At 30.8% G+C, this 15,149-nt stretch overlaps 2 pseudogenes; both read right to left on the minus strand.

Moving 5' to 3' along the window:
* Positions 1-1,218: 1,218 nt before the first annotated feature.
* On the minus strand, positions 1,219-3,327 carry LOC149892833 (uncharacterized; annotated as a pseudogene).
* A 5,730-nt stretch (positions 3,328-9,057) lies between these two features.
* Positions 9,058-14,443, minus strand: LOC145188267 (uncharacterized; annotated as a pseudogene).
* Positions 14,444-15,149: the final 706 nt, after the last annotated feature.

The following is a 15,149-nucleotide window of genomic DNA, read 5'->3' on the forward strand; positions in this document are numbered from 1 at the left end:
GATTCATGTTAATAATATTATGTTAATAGTATACAGAACTTTGCAAAAGTTTAGAGCACTCTACGAAATATAAGACAAAAAGCTGTTAGTGTTGCTTGTTGACTTCCGACTAACATGATCCTGCACTTCATTATAAGATATATACTTGTATATATTACGTTTAAATTACGTTGTTTGTTTTTTTGTTTTAGTTTAATTAGTTAAAATTGAAAATAAAAATTGCTACTGTTAAAACACTAAGTGAAGCTGAACATGGTATGCTTGGACAACCTAGACCATTCCAAACAAATCAACTGCTAATTTTTGCTGATGTTTTCAAAGCATATGACTATTTATTAAAAAAAAAACAATTGCGCAAGTGATACTGAAAGAGCAACAGTCATGGTTAATGAAATTACAGCACTGTACAACAAAGCAAGTATTCCTACCATTGCAGTCAACAGCTTAGTTATTCTCATAAAGAGACTAATTAACAAAGTAAATTAGCTTGGTAAATACTCTGATGGCAAGAAATCCTCTGCAACATTTAAATCAAGTTTACAGATGCTAGACCAAATATTCGATATTTGTCTGTGTAAGTGTTTTGATAATGGTGTTCGAGAAAGATCGGCTTGTTCATGGCCACTGCCAAAAAAAAATCCAACACTTGAATGGGAGTTCTGAATAGATCAAAAAACGGTACGGAAGATGGTAATAGGAAAAGATGGCAAAGAAGAAACAATTAAGCTGCAGAAGAGAGAAAAAAAAGGGAGTAAAACATGCAATTTACCAATTACAGATAAGAAATTGAAGTTTGATAAAGAAATTGATCCAAATGAAACATATTGCAGTGATAATAAACAGTCAAAATCAGATAAATAATTTTTGCCAATTGAGAGGTCAGATGATAAAGTGATGTCAGGTTATGAAGTGATGTCAAGTGATTATGAGATGCCAAGTGATGAAGAGTAACAACACTAAACAATATCCTGAGTTGTGTAAGGCCATGGATAGGTATAAAATCAGAAACAGGGATGCCTGCCTAATAGCAAATGCCGTACTAAAAGATTTAGATTTTCTAACACCAGAGAATGCTATTGATCCAGCAAAACTTCGTTGTCAGAGAAATATGTGGACGAAAAAGGAAGTTATTAAGAATTATAAGAATTATTTGCTTCAATTTGATTAAATATTTATTATGTTTAAATATAAGTATGTAACAAAATATAAAACATAATTCTATATTGAATAACAACTAAACATTTCAATTAACTAAACAAAAAGTAAGTAAATACAGTATAATGAATTTAAATCTACAGCACGTAAATATTAATATTTGCTATGTTTGTTGTTTTAATGTAAGACATTAAATAAACATAATATAAGATATCGGCAAAACAAATACAAACAGAATATCTCGTTTTGCTCCACATAATTTTGGCATCGAATTGCCTAATTTCCTGACTATTTTATTGAAGAAATAAAATACCAAAGAATGGAAATGATAGAAAAAGGCCTAAAGATTCTAATAAAAAAAAAAATTTTAACATAAAAAGCTTTTCCAATTAGTGAGATCGAAAAAGGCTAGGAAAAAATATAATAACAACACTTAAAAATTCGTAATTTTCGCGAAGCCGAGGAATGAAATGATTCCCCTTCTACTCAACTTTTTTATTTCAAAGTGACTCAATATATTTTTCTTGACACAAAATAGTTTTTGAACACAGCTGCATATTTAAAAATCTTGCAAATAATAATTTGTAGGGCTGGCATCATGATAAACGCGAACTCATATTGCCCCGCTGTCTCATTTTGCCCCGCGTTACCCTGATAATGTTTACAACAGCACAAACAGCTATTATAAAAATTGCTTGAAATATATACTGGAATCTAAATAAAATTTGTTCTCTAACCAGAGCTTTAGAAATAATGTATCTTAATAGCTGGAAGTCATGGAGGCCTTTATATGAACAATACCACGTGAAAGTTGTGACGCTAGGCTTATAGCTTGGCTCATAGCATTTCTTTGCTGCACCAAAGCATTTAAAATATTTCCATGAATAGTCTGTGTGACTTTAATTTCTTGTACAGTTTTGAAAATTGCTTTCAGATATGGTGTCAAGTTGGAGTTTAAAAAACAGAATAACAGAGCATTTAAAAAATTTAGGTACTGTTGTTAACCCTGCTAATTCTGCTAGAATTAAAAATTGTAGAAGCAAGCTGTAAGGTATTATCACTGACAAAAATTTTAAACAAAATTAGTATCATATACAGAATAATTAAATGTCAATAAATCAACAACGATGATAAGCTAGACAAACAGATCAGCTATTTCAAGTAATACTTATTTCATTAAATACATTATAAAACATGCAGAAATACATCAAAATAAATAGATCATTGTGTACAGAATACAGCCTAGACACTAAATAAAACTACGATTTTCAATACATCTAATATTATTCTAACCTTGACCATTATCAGGAACGACTTCACCTACAGAAATAAGAGTCGTGTCATGAGGAGCTAATGTGCACTGACTGGTTGAGCTTATAGTAGGCATACTGAAGATGGCAGGTGAAACGTGGGTAACAGAAAGAGCAGCAGGAGAATTCGAAATACATGGTGGAAGATGAGTAGTCATCTGTAATGATTGAATAGATGTGGAGTGGGAACGATTATATTGAACACGAGGCATATAAATAGTAGAACTTATTCTTGGAGGCGGACTGGGAGGTTGTAGTAAATTTGACTTCTTGAAAGGACATTCTTCATATTCAGTATCAGAGTCTGAATAAATTTGCTTTAAGGTTATTAAATGCCTGAAAGTGTAAAAATATTTTATATACAACTTAATCATTTGAAAAATAGGCTATCAAATGAAATGTAGCATTTATTTAATGAAATAAGTGAAATATTTTGAAAACTACGTTTTGTACCCATGTTTATTTGTCTTTGAGGTTTGTTCACGAGCTTGAGCATCTGGGTTAGTTGTCCCAATTTCTGATTGACTCAAAGCTTTTGTCACTTTTTCTTCAACCCTTTCATAAGTTGCTGAAATATACAGTCAAAAATGATATTAACTAATTTTTTATAATTTTTGTACAGTTTTGCATAAGTATCAAACAAGTTAATGGAAATGTAAAATATGCCTACAACAATTTTATATTATACCTGCTCTTCCCAGAACTCTAACAGAAAACTTTGGCCAAGCTTCTTCAGTTTACTTCTGCTTTTTTTAGAAAGAAAGAAACCCTCTTCTTCTTCTTCTGAAACAAACCATGACATTGGGATAGTGGCTACACACTGCTTATTCATAAATTCAAGGATAGCAAACTTAAATGACATGTTGCTGGAAATACCAATTAGGAAGTTAGGATATGGTATATTACTATATAATATTCTACACTATATTTCCACAGTTTAAATACTATATCTTACTCCATAGTTTGAAAAACAAATAACGTATCAGCAATAACAATACATAAAAATACGTTATTAAAGACAATGATAGAGCAACAATATAGCCGTTATGTATTTTTTTAACTTTATGTATTTTTTTAGAATTTGAAAATAATTGTTCCCAACTGTTGATGAAATTAAAATATTATCGGTTTTAAAATGTTTATATTGACGATAAGTTTCATGAAAGAAGTTTGGCGGCACAGGACCAGTAAAATGTTCTTTGGACGGCACATTTTTTTGAATATTGCTATTATTTTCTGCAACCAAGAGGATATGTTATTTTTCATAATGGGGTGGCATTGTGTAATAAAAATCTGATCATCGCTACATCTTGCAATACTTTGCACAACAACTATTGCACCTGATACTAATCTAAAACAGCTGTCACCCAAAGCTACTTTTATACAAAACTTAGAAGTATACAGCTCTTTGTACTGACTACAAACATTCATACTACAAATTGCACGCAATGGGCTAATAAAATGTTCTTTCTTCAGCTCATGTTATAATGTCAAATTGCATCACCTTTATATAGCTTTTGAGCAAGATTTTTTTCATAAACTCTTCTCACAACTTGTTGCAGAGGTTAATTAGGCCTTCGAACTAATTTTTTTAGCTATAGCAAAAAGTTCTCAAAAAAAAACGCTGAAATATTGTCCAAAGGACCAAACCGTTTTGCGTCTTGGGTTGAATGAATCAGTCCATGTATATTGTACGTTAAAAATTCAAAACGGTATAAGTTTCCTACATCTTCAAAAACTATTACAAGTAATTTATGAGCATAATCTGCATAATTGTGGTACAGTGATTCACTCAACAAAATACTCATTCCAACACATAACAGCATTAAGTTGTTATACAAACGTTCTGATAATGTTGCATTCTCGTATTGGTTTATATATATATTAAAAACCAATATTTGTATAAACTAAGTATGAGCGTTTCTCTCTCTCTCTCTCTCTCTCTCTCTCTCTCTCTCTCTCTGTCTCTCTCTCTCTCTCTCTGTCTCTCTCTCTCTCTGTCTCTCTCTCTCTCTCTCTGTCTCTCTCTCTGTCTCTCTCTCTCTGTCTCTCTCTCTCTGTCTCTCTCTGTCTCTGTCTCTCTCCCTCTGTCTCTCTCCCTCTCTCTCTCTCTGCTATTACATAAAATCGTATATAAATACAACGTTCTAGTTCTGATGAGGTTAATACTACAATAGCCATTAAAATAATAATTATAAATGAATGCGTGACTTTCATCACGTTTATTTACGTGACTTTTTCCACATATTCGTAATAATTCTAATTCACCAAGCTTATTAGAACATTTAGTCCATTTTACAAATGCTCTTGCTGGGGTGTCACAAATAATTTATTCTAAATGAATAAATTTCACTGTTTATTGCGATACCATTTTTGTACAGTTCATTAACTTCTAAGACAAAGTCAGATAAGAAAGCTGTAATGTTTTTAGGTTTGCAATTGTTACAGTATAGTGCAATAACAGATGGTTTTTATTACATTACAATGTTTCATCAAATTTTTCCACTAAACCAAGAATTTTCCATATCTGCATGCTTGAAATTTTAAAAGGAGGCAAGCCATCAAAATGGACTTGAATTGTTACAGTCTTATCTGTAAAACACTCTGTACTTTCAGACAAAAGTCCATTTTTTATGCCGAAGTAAGAATAGGAATTTTCAAAAACTTCAACCTTTAATTGTTCAGTTTTTAGAATAGATTTGGGACTTTTTGGTAAGCCAGGAAATGATTTGCGTAATATAATCAATAAATCACCCAAAGCTGCATATGTAATTTTGTGTCTAGTTGCCCAACTAGTCAAAACATTAACTAGGACATTTATAAGATTTGACTTTTCTATGGATAAAATTGATTCTGAACTAATTGATTTTTTATTATTGGTTTTCCAATTTTCATCAGAGCTGATGGCACAATCATGAAAAACTGAATTTAAAGAAAAAATAGATGTGTCAATAGGTTCATAATTCTTCGGAGTAGCATCAAACTTTGAGTTCTTGCAGTTCATATTTAAAGGCAATTAATTATCTTCCAAAACAAAACTATTAGCTTCAGCGATTTTATCGAAAACAGTTGCAACATTTTTTTTGAATCTTTCTTCGTTTATTTCAGAAGCTTATTTTTAACCTAACAATACAATAAAAAATTTGTTTCGTTTAACAAAATAATAAATTGGCAATATTTTTTCTAAAAAATTTTTATAAACAAAAGTTCTGTTTAAAAAAATATAATCTTCAAAAGATTTTAAAGTAATGAAGTAAAAGAAAACATACTAGAACATTATTTTGCCTGCAAATATTTTTTAACAATTTAAGAATCTGAGAATATATGTTTGTATGAAACGTTAAAAACAAGATGGATACGAGAAATTAATTTTTTCAAATTACACTAAGGTTAATTTGGTTTTGCAATGGTCGGCCGATATTGGCCCAATGTCTATTCATCTGCTCCGGCAAACTATTAATGGCCTGCTATTGGTACTATCGCGGCTAAGCTGAACAGGCAATGTTAAAGGTTAAGCAATGGCCTTGTTACGGCTTGCCAGAAATGGCAATCCACGAACGGAACTTTACCGGTCCTTTAATGAATGCGCTGGCATAGGCTAGCCATTATTGGACCAGTATATACTTGCTGTCTGGATATATATACATACTACATAATATTTTTACATACTACATTATATATATATATATATATATATATATATATATATATATATATATATATATATATATATATATATATATATATATATATACACTGTGTGACAAAAGTTATCGTACGCTAAGGAAAAAAATAATATTCAATATAGACACAATTTTTCTGCTATATTTAATGAAAATTATTTATAATTTTTTTTTTAATAGTATTTATTTTGTTAATTTATGAATTTTTTGGAATTTATATTGAAATAACATTAAAATTAGGCTCAAAATTTGAAAATCGTACACTTGGCGTACACTAATATTTATTTAACTCCAAACCGTTATGTCCACCATTTTTCATACATTTTTGAAAATAAAGTAAACTATAAACACTTTAAGATTATTTTCAATTGTTTTCAATGAATTTTTTTGGTTAAAAAAAAGTAAAATGAGCTCGAAACGGGTTAAGACCACTGTAGAAATTCGTAAGCTGATAATTAAGCATTGGAATGAAGGAAAATCGTTAAATTGTATAGCAAAAATTGTTGATTCTAAAAAATCCACAGTTTTTTCAATTATTAACAAGTTCAAAAAAACAGGAAAATTAGCTGATTTGCCCCGAAGTGGTCGTCCAAAAAAACTGAATAAACGTGCTGAACGAAGCTTAGCTTCCACAATCAAGAAAATTTGTTTTGTAAGTGCCAAAACTTTAGCTTGCAAAACAGAAAACGATTTGGGGGTTAAAATTAGTCCAAAAACAGTCATTCGAAGTCTTAAAAGACAAGGAATAGTGAGTCGCGTTCCAAGAAAGGTTCCTTGTATTAGTGATAAAAATTGTAAGCTTCGATTAAACTATGCTAAAATGTACATTGATATGCCAGACTCATTCTGGAATAAAGTCTTATGGACAGATGAGTCTAAATTTAATGTAAAAAGATCTGATGGTAGAATTCGTGTATGGCGTTCATCAAAAAATTGCTTAGAAAATGGAACTACAGTCCGAACATTTAAACACGGAAATGGATCAGTAATGGTTTGGGGATGTATGTCGGCAGCAGGTGTTGAAAGTTAGTATTTATTGAAGGAAATATGGACAAACATTACTATAAACGTATTATTAAAGAAAATGTTGAACAATCAGCACGTAATCTTGGTATTGGTGATGACTTCGTTTTTCTTTAAGATAACGATCCCAAACATAAGGCCAAAGATGTGATGGAAATTATGGAAAAAAAAGGTTGGGACATACAAAATCATCCACCTCAAAGCCCTGATTTAAATGTAATAGAACATTTATGGGATGAAATCGATAGACGAATAGATAGAACAGGTGTAAACACCATTGAACAATTAAAAGTCCATATTGTAAAGACGTGGGAATAAATCGATCCGTCTATTACAAAAAAACTCGTTGAATCGATGCCAAGACGTCTTGCTGCTGTTGTAAAAGCTAAAGGACAAAATACACGATACTAAAATATAAGTTTAGTTCCCATAATATTTATCAAAGTGTACTATTTTGAAAGCGTACAATAACTTTTGTCACCTTCTTTTTGTTACTTTTCTTGCATTTCATCAAGATATTAAAATAAAATTTTTTTCTTGTTCTGTTTTTTCAATTTTTGTTTAAATAATTATAAATCAAATAGTTTTTATTCAGTTTTTAACTTGTTCCTTGCATTTCTTTTATTCTAAATTAAGAGTTAGTAATTTTTTTAAAGTGTACGTTAACTTTTGTCATACAGTGTATATATATATATATATATATATATATATATATATATATATATATATATATATATATATATGTATATATTAGTGCTGAGCATTATTTTGACCAATCCGGATTACGGATTACAATTATTTAATCCAAATTTCGGATCAATCCGTTTTATCCGGATTCACGGATCCAATCCGTCGATTCGGATTTCGGATTCAATCCGTTGATTCGGATTTCGAATCCAATCCGGCTTCATTGTTTTTGAGATAATCAGCTTTTTTTTTTTCATTATTATCAAGTATCAACCTAAATAATTCGAATTACGATCTCAGATCTATTGACAATTGACTCAATATAAGACCCCTAATAGCAAATACACCAGGGTTTTCGAGTTTTTCACAATTTATTATTAGATACCCACCTATGAGGTAGGAACTAGGAATTAGAAAGTAGCAAGTAGGTATTTACTATTTTTATTAATAAAAAAAGGAGATGTTATGTGCGTATTTGTATGCAATTCATAGCCAAATCTAACCTCATGTGGCTTTAAAATAAAAAGTCAAAGGTGTTAAAGTTTATTTTATTGATTTTTCTAATCAATTAATATATTTTTTTCATTTTCTCAAGTTATTTTTAAAAAGTATATGTATGTCCCATCTTGTAATATAAATAATATATAACATGGGTTTTTAATCAAAATTATTAGGAGGTCCCAAACCCAACTCCCAAGTTGTATCCTACAACTAGTAACAAAATTAAAAAAAATAATCGTGAAATAAAAAAATAACCAAAAATATAAAGTAAAAATATTATGAAGTATGTATGTACTACATATCAAGACGAAATTGTGATACCAAATTTAGGTTTAAAGTTTTAAACTATAAACATCAAAAATGTATTAAAGTATGAAGTTGAAAACTTGTTTGTTGTAGCATTTGATAGAAGGTTGTTTATTAAATCTTAGTATATTTAAAGAACTGTAGAAATTCAGGCTTTTAAAATCCACATACATGGACTTTAATAAATGTTAATTATATCAATAATGAACGAGTGTAAACCTTAATATTTCTTAGAATAAAAACTACAACGTTACGCCATTATTAAACTTCGAACCCCAAATTCCAAAAAGCCCGCCTAAAGAAAGAGCACTCCAAATTGTAAAACGTGTTCACACGCTCCTCCATTCTCATTAAGTCCCAGTCTTATTTATATAGTTTCTACACTCCCCACCTTAGAGATCACTATCTCTAATCACTGGTTGGTCAGCTTCATCTTTAACTCTGCAGTTTTCGCCGACACCCATTTCTCCGGTAGATCGATTGGAGGTCCACAGCTCGATTGAAGTTCCAAAGGAACCAAGCGCTTTAAGTCACGTTTCAACTTTACAGCAATCCCATTCTTTCCAATTACGCGTAGTACAGCCCCCCCGAACCTTCCCATCGCTTCCAGTTATTTTATCGATCACTACACCCTTTTTCCAACAGCTTCGAGGCAATTTATTGTCGTCTTTAATCAACACCATATCATTTATTTGAATGTTATTTATAACATCATATTTCCGACGATTATAAACGTGGTGTTCCCGTAGTTCATTTAAGTATTCTTTGTAAAATCTTGTTTTAAAATATTCGATTGAAGTCTTCAGATGTTCAAAACCTTCCAACGCATTAATTTCAATCTGGTCAAGATCCTCTGTATCAACCGACCCTGCTTGACTAAGAAGTCTTCTCCCCACAGTCAAATGAGAAGGGGTCAACGGCTCCACGTCGTGTTCATTAGACACGTAACACAAGGGTCGGCTATTTACAATCATTTCTACTTCAGCTAATTCTGTGTTTAGTTGATCAAAGGTCAGTCGGGCTTTCCCCAACGTTTTTCTTAACGTTCCTTTAATTATACGTATTAACCTCTCGTAAAACCCTCCCCACCATGGGGAAAGCGGCAAAATAAATTTCCAATTTATAAGTTTATCACGTAAAAATTTTGATAGTTCGTTTGATTTAAATGTAGAAAAATTGTCACTAATAAACATTTTGACATATCCTCTTCTAGCAAAAAATCGTTTAAGTGCGCAAATAACTGAAGGGACGTCCATACTTGGGGTCAATTCCAGGTGTACATTTCTTGTCACTGCACATGTAAATAAAAGCAGATAGGCTTTATGCAACGCATTGGTGTCTGAATAGATATTCTTTATGTAAAATGGTCCGGTAAAGTCAACTCCTGTATTAGCAAAAGCAAAATCACTGTTTAAACGATAATCTGGAAGAATAGGTGGTTCAGAACCTTTCATAGTTTTACCTTGTGCCTTTTTGCAAATAACACAATGTTTTATAATGGATAAAATCCTTTTTCTTCCTCTGGAAAACCAATACCTTGATCGTATTTCATTCAAGGTGCTGTTTATTCCAGCATGGCCTGTTTTTTCATGTGCTTGTAATATTAGTAATTTTGTGAACGTAGAATTGGTCCGGATATAAATAGGATGTTTAATATCAATTTCCACAATTGCATTAGGTAAACGTCCATGTAATCGTAAAACACCATCACTTTCATATTTTAAATTTAAGGATTGATAAATATCAGGAAACTCATTAAGCTTTTTTGCTAACAATTGTTCTGTTTTAACCCACATATTTTCAGCATGCATTACTTCTTCTGTACTAATATAACCTATAGTTTTCTTTTTTCTTCTTTTTATTCGATATAACAAATTATTTATGATTCGCATCACATATGAGGTTACTAATAAAAGTTTGTTCATTGAGCTGAAGCTATCTATTTTTATTACCTCGTGTAAGTTCACAATTATTAAAACTCCCTCCACCACCGTGGCATTTTCCAGCATACTAAAAACAGTACAATCAATACTGGATTGATCCAACATATTTTCCAAATCAGCAATTCCTTTTAAATTACTTTTTTGTTTTTTCATCTCGGAATTGATAGACGATTTTGTTAATTCATCTTCACAATTGTTTTCCGCAGTCCAATGAGTAGGGTCAAGCATTAAAAACTCGGGTCCATTCCAGTAACTCTTACTTTTGAGTATTACATTTAAATCATTTTCTCTAGTTGGAATATCAGCAGGGTTTACTAATTTGCTTAACATTAGACAACCCAAGAGTTCAAGTCTTGGAACCGTTTGCTTTTTTAATGGAGCAACCTTCGCTTTTGCTGTAAGTAAGTTTACAACAACCATATCATAAGCTTCAGTTCGTAAATAACACAATGCTGTGTATGCTTGTGTTGAACTGTCACAAAAGCCATGAATTTGCACAAACTTTACTTGTTTAGCTATGTCAATAAATAAACATCTTGGTATGTGTAAACTACTAAGTTCTTTAAGTCCGTATAACCATTTATACCACTGTGTCCAGACATCATTAGGCAAGAGATCATCCCAGTCCATCTTTTCTGTACATATTCTCTGGAACATCATTTTTGATTGAATAGTAATTGGAATCAACAGTCCAAGAGGATCATATATTTTTGAACTGATACTTAATAAGGAACGTTTAGTTCGTGGCAATTTAAGTGCCTCATCCACTAATTCATCAAAACAAAAAACAAGTTCATCCAACTTGGTGTCCCAACTGAGTCCTAGAACTTTCTTATGCTGTTCAGTGTTAGGTATATCAACCTGAGACTTTATTAAGTTTATTAATTCTTTTGAGTTAGATGCCCACTTTACTAATTCGAATCCACCTTCTTTCATCACCTTATGGGCTCTTTGAAAAAATTCAAAGGCATCAGCAACATTATTAAATCCAGTTGCAGTATCATCCACATACAGATTACAAAGAATCTGTGAAACAAAATCTTCAAATTCCTTAACATAGTTTTTTAAATGTTCTCGTATTGTTGCATTTAGTAGAAATGGACTGCATGTTAATCCAAAAACAACACGTTTAAAGCGAAATATTATTTTTTCTGGATTTTGTGAGAATACATCATCAAACCAAATGAAGCGCAAATAATCTTGGTCAGAAGGAGTAATACCAATATTCAGAAATGCTTGTTTGATGTCTGATATTATAGCAATCTTGTGAAGTCTGAATCGAACTAATATATCAAATAACAAGGTCAACAAACAGGGACCGGAATACAGACAGTCATTTAGTGATGGATGTTTATCATTTTTTGAAGATGCATCAAACACTATTCTCACTTTCGTTGTATCTTTATCCAAACGAATGACAGCTGTATGAGGCATATAATGAATTCTACCTGGCAAACCAGAGTCTGTGACCTTTTGAATGATTCCATCTTTTAAATATTGGTAAATGATATTATTATACTTGTGTAGAAGTGCTTCATCCTTGTCAAGTCGCCGTTTTAATGATTCAAGCCTTTTTTCACTATTTGAATAGTTATCAGGAAGAGTGTCATGAAATGGTTTAAATGGTAAGGCAACTACATATCTTTTTCCATCATGGTACACTTTATTTTGAAAATTATAGTAAACTTCATTTTCTTCTACTACTAAGCCTTCAATCTCCCAGAATTTCATTAGATTAGATTTTAAACTATCATTGTCAACCTGTAAGGTATTAATATGTATGACATGCGTTGAATAATAATTTGAAGCTGTATAACTTCTTTTAACGGTCATGTTTGTTGGGCCACAAATAACCCACCCCAAATTACTTTCTAAGGCTACTGGTCCATCAAAGGTTTTCCTGATAATACGCCCTGTCATAAATTTATAATAATTATCCATTCCAATTAAAATGTCAATTTCGAGATTGTTCCCCACTAAATCATTTTCTGCTAATTGTAAATTTTTAAAATAAGGATAGGTTTTTAATGTCAATTTCAAATCTTGATTTTGCAACGGGGAACACAGGAAAGGTAAGCAAAGAGCTTCAATATATATATATTGACAGGTTTGGTTTTTCCACGCACACAAATGTGTACTACATCTAATGTTCTCAGAATTCCTTCATCTGAAGCAAATCGTTTCATTAAAACTGTTTCTTGTCGTAATACTTTAAGATTTAGTTTCTTTCTTAGTGTTTCGGTACAATATGTTCGCTGACTACAACAATCAAATAATAATCTTGAATTTTTCTCTTTTTTATCATTAGTATTTTTAGTTAAAGCAGTTGCTGTTTGTAGCAATATCGTTTGTTGTAAGCAATTTACATGATTTGTAATAGTTTCCTTTGACTGGGAATCATTAAAATATTGTCTATCTCTTTTTTGTTTACTGGAGGTATTACATATGCTTACATTATGGTTTCCATTACATTTCACACACTTATACAACACTTTACAACTTTTGGAAATATGCCCTTTTTCCATGCAAATGAAACAACGCCCTTGTTTTCTTAATATATTTTTCCTACTTTCTCTATCAGTCACACTTAAACATTTATTAGAAAAATGATTCTTATTACAAAAGTAGCAAACCAAGGTTTTTTTTGTATCTACATGAAGTGTTTGAGCAGTGAATTCATTTTGAAAATCTACATCATTAATATCTGATGTCCTACCAACTGCTGAACAACGCTCAGGAGCACAAAGTTCTTCATTAAAAATTTCAATAAGTTCATTTAAGTTCCAATTTTCGTGTTTGAATTTTCTTGAGATAATAATTTTTAATTCTGTTGGAATGCGATCAAATAAAATATTTATTAGCATTGATCCATATGTAGCTGTTTCCACTCCAAGGTCATTTAAGTTTCTAACACTAGTTTCAAGTTTATCATAGACCATACGAAGTTTAACCAAGTCATCAATTGATCTAACCTTTGGTAATTTAAGTAAGTTGTCCATATTGGTTGAAATTAACACTTGAGTATTCCCATATCGTTGAGTCAACATGGTTATAGCTTTTTCATAATTATTTGATGTTAATGTTAATCCATAAATTAAATCATGGGCACTTCCTTTAAGCAATGTTTTTAAATAAGTAAATTTCTCTATTTCACTTAAAGTGTTATTTTCACCGATAGTTGTTTTAAACTGTTCCCAAAATCCTCTCCAATTTAAAATGTTCCCATCAAATTCCTCCAATGTAATTTTAGGTAAATTTATATTACTGTTACACAAACTGACTATTGACTTGGATGAAATTTCTCCTTTACTTACTGTTTTTAATAAATTTTGAGCTCGAATGATTAATAACTGAATTTCATCAAGAAAATGTGAGCTTTCGTTAATTTCAATATCAATGGCTTCTTCGTCATCTATCATGGCTAAAATATCGTTATCCAATGTTTGTATAAGGTTTAACTTTAGACTTAAGTTTTCCAAACATGATTTCAACCTTTCTGCGTTGTCCTTAATGTATTCAAGCTCTTCTCCTATTCTAACAACATGTTGTCGATGTCCGCTTCTAATTCTTTTCTTTTTATTTAAATTTACATTCATTTTAAAACGATTTTCAATCAACTTTATATCTTTTTGTGTATTGACTTCACTTTTACTTAATACACAGATAATTCAGCAGTAAAACAATATCAATTTATTTTTATAATCACGTCGAGGTCACCATTTAAAATCCACATACATGGACTTTAATAAATGTTAATTATATCAATAATGAACGAGTGTAAACCTTAATATTTCTTAGAATAAAAACTACAACGTTACGCCATTATTAAACTTCGAACCCCAAATTCCAAAAAGCCCGCCAAAAGAAAGAGCACTCCAAATTATAAAACGTGTTCACACGCTCCTCCATTCTCATTAAGTCCCAGTCTTATTTATATAGTTTCTACAAGGCTAATGAGCACATAATATTGTTATACTTATACATTATACATAATACATTTAATATTTATTACAACAGTAAAAAAAAATAATAATAATATATAAATTATAATTTAGCATTATGCGAAAGAAATATTAACCATTTGGCTGTTTCACCAGCCAGACAATTTCTTTTTGAAGTTATGTTTCCTGCAGTGGAAAAAGCTCTTTCAGACGGAGTTGATGTTGATGATATACATAAATATTTTTTGGCAAGTTTTGAAATCATTGGGTATCTTTTGCTATTTTCAGCCCACCATGTTAATGGACAAGCATTTTTGTTGATACAATTTTCTCTTAAATATTTTTCAAGCTCATTTTGTTGATTAACATCTTCACCACTGTCATTTTGGGGAAATAAAATATCTAAAGCAGATACCATGGAGCTTGGCTGATTAATAGAATCATTAACTGAAGAATCTTCATAATTTAATTGATGCATAATAATATCTTTTAAGGTAATTAAAATATCACTTTCATCATCAAAAACATTTTTATAACGTGGGTCTAAAAGTGAAGCCATATTTAAAAGAAATATAGAATCACTGTGCATTTGACTAAAAA

This window comes from Hydra viridissima, unplaced genomic scaffold (genome assembly GCF_058129835.1).
Source record: "Hydra viridissima isolate aposymbiotic clone 2 unplaced genomic scaffold, HvirCarnegie_v1 scaffold_1, whole genome shotgun sequence".
In the NCBI taxonomy this organism is placed as follows: domain Eukaryota; kingdom Metazoa; phylum Cnidaria; class Hydrozoa; order Anthoathecata; family Hydridae; genus Hydra; species Hydra viridissima.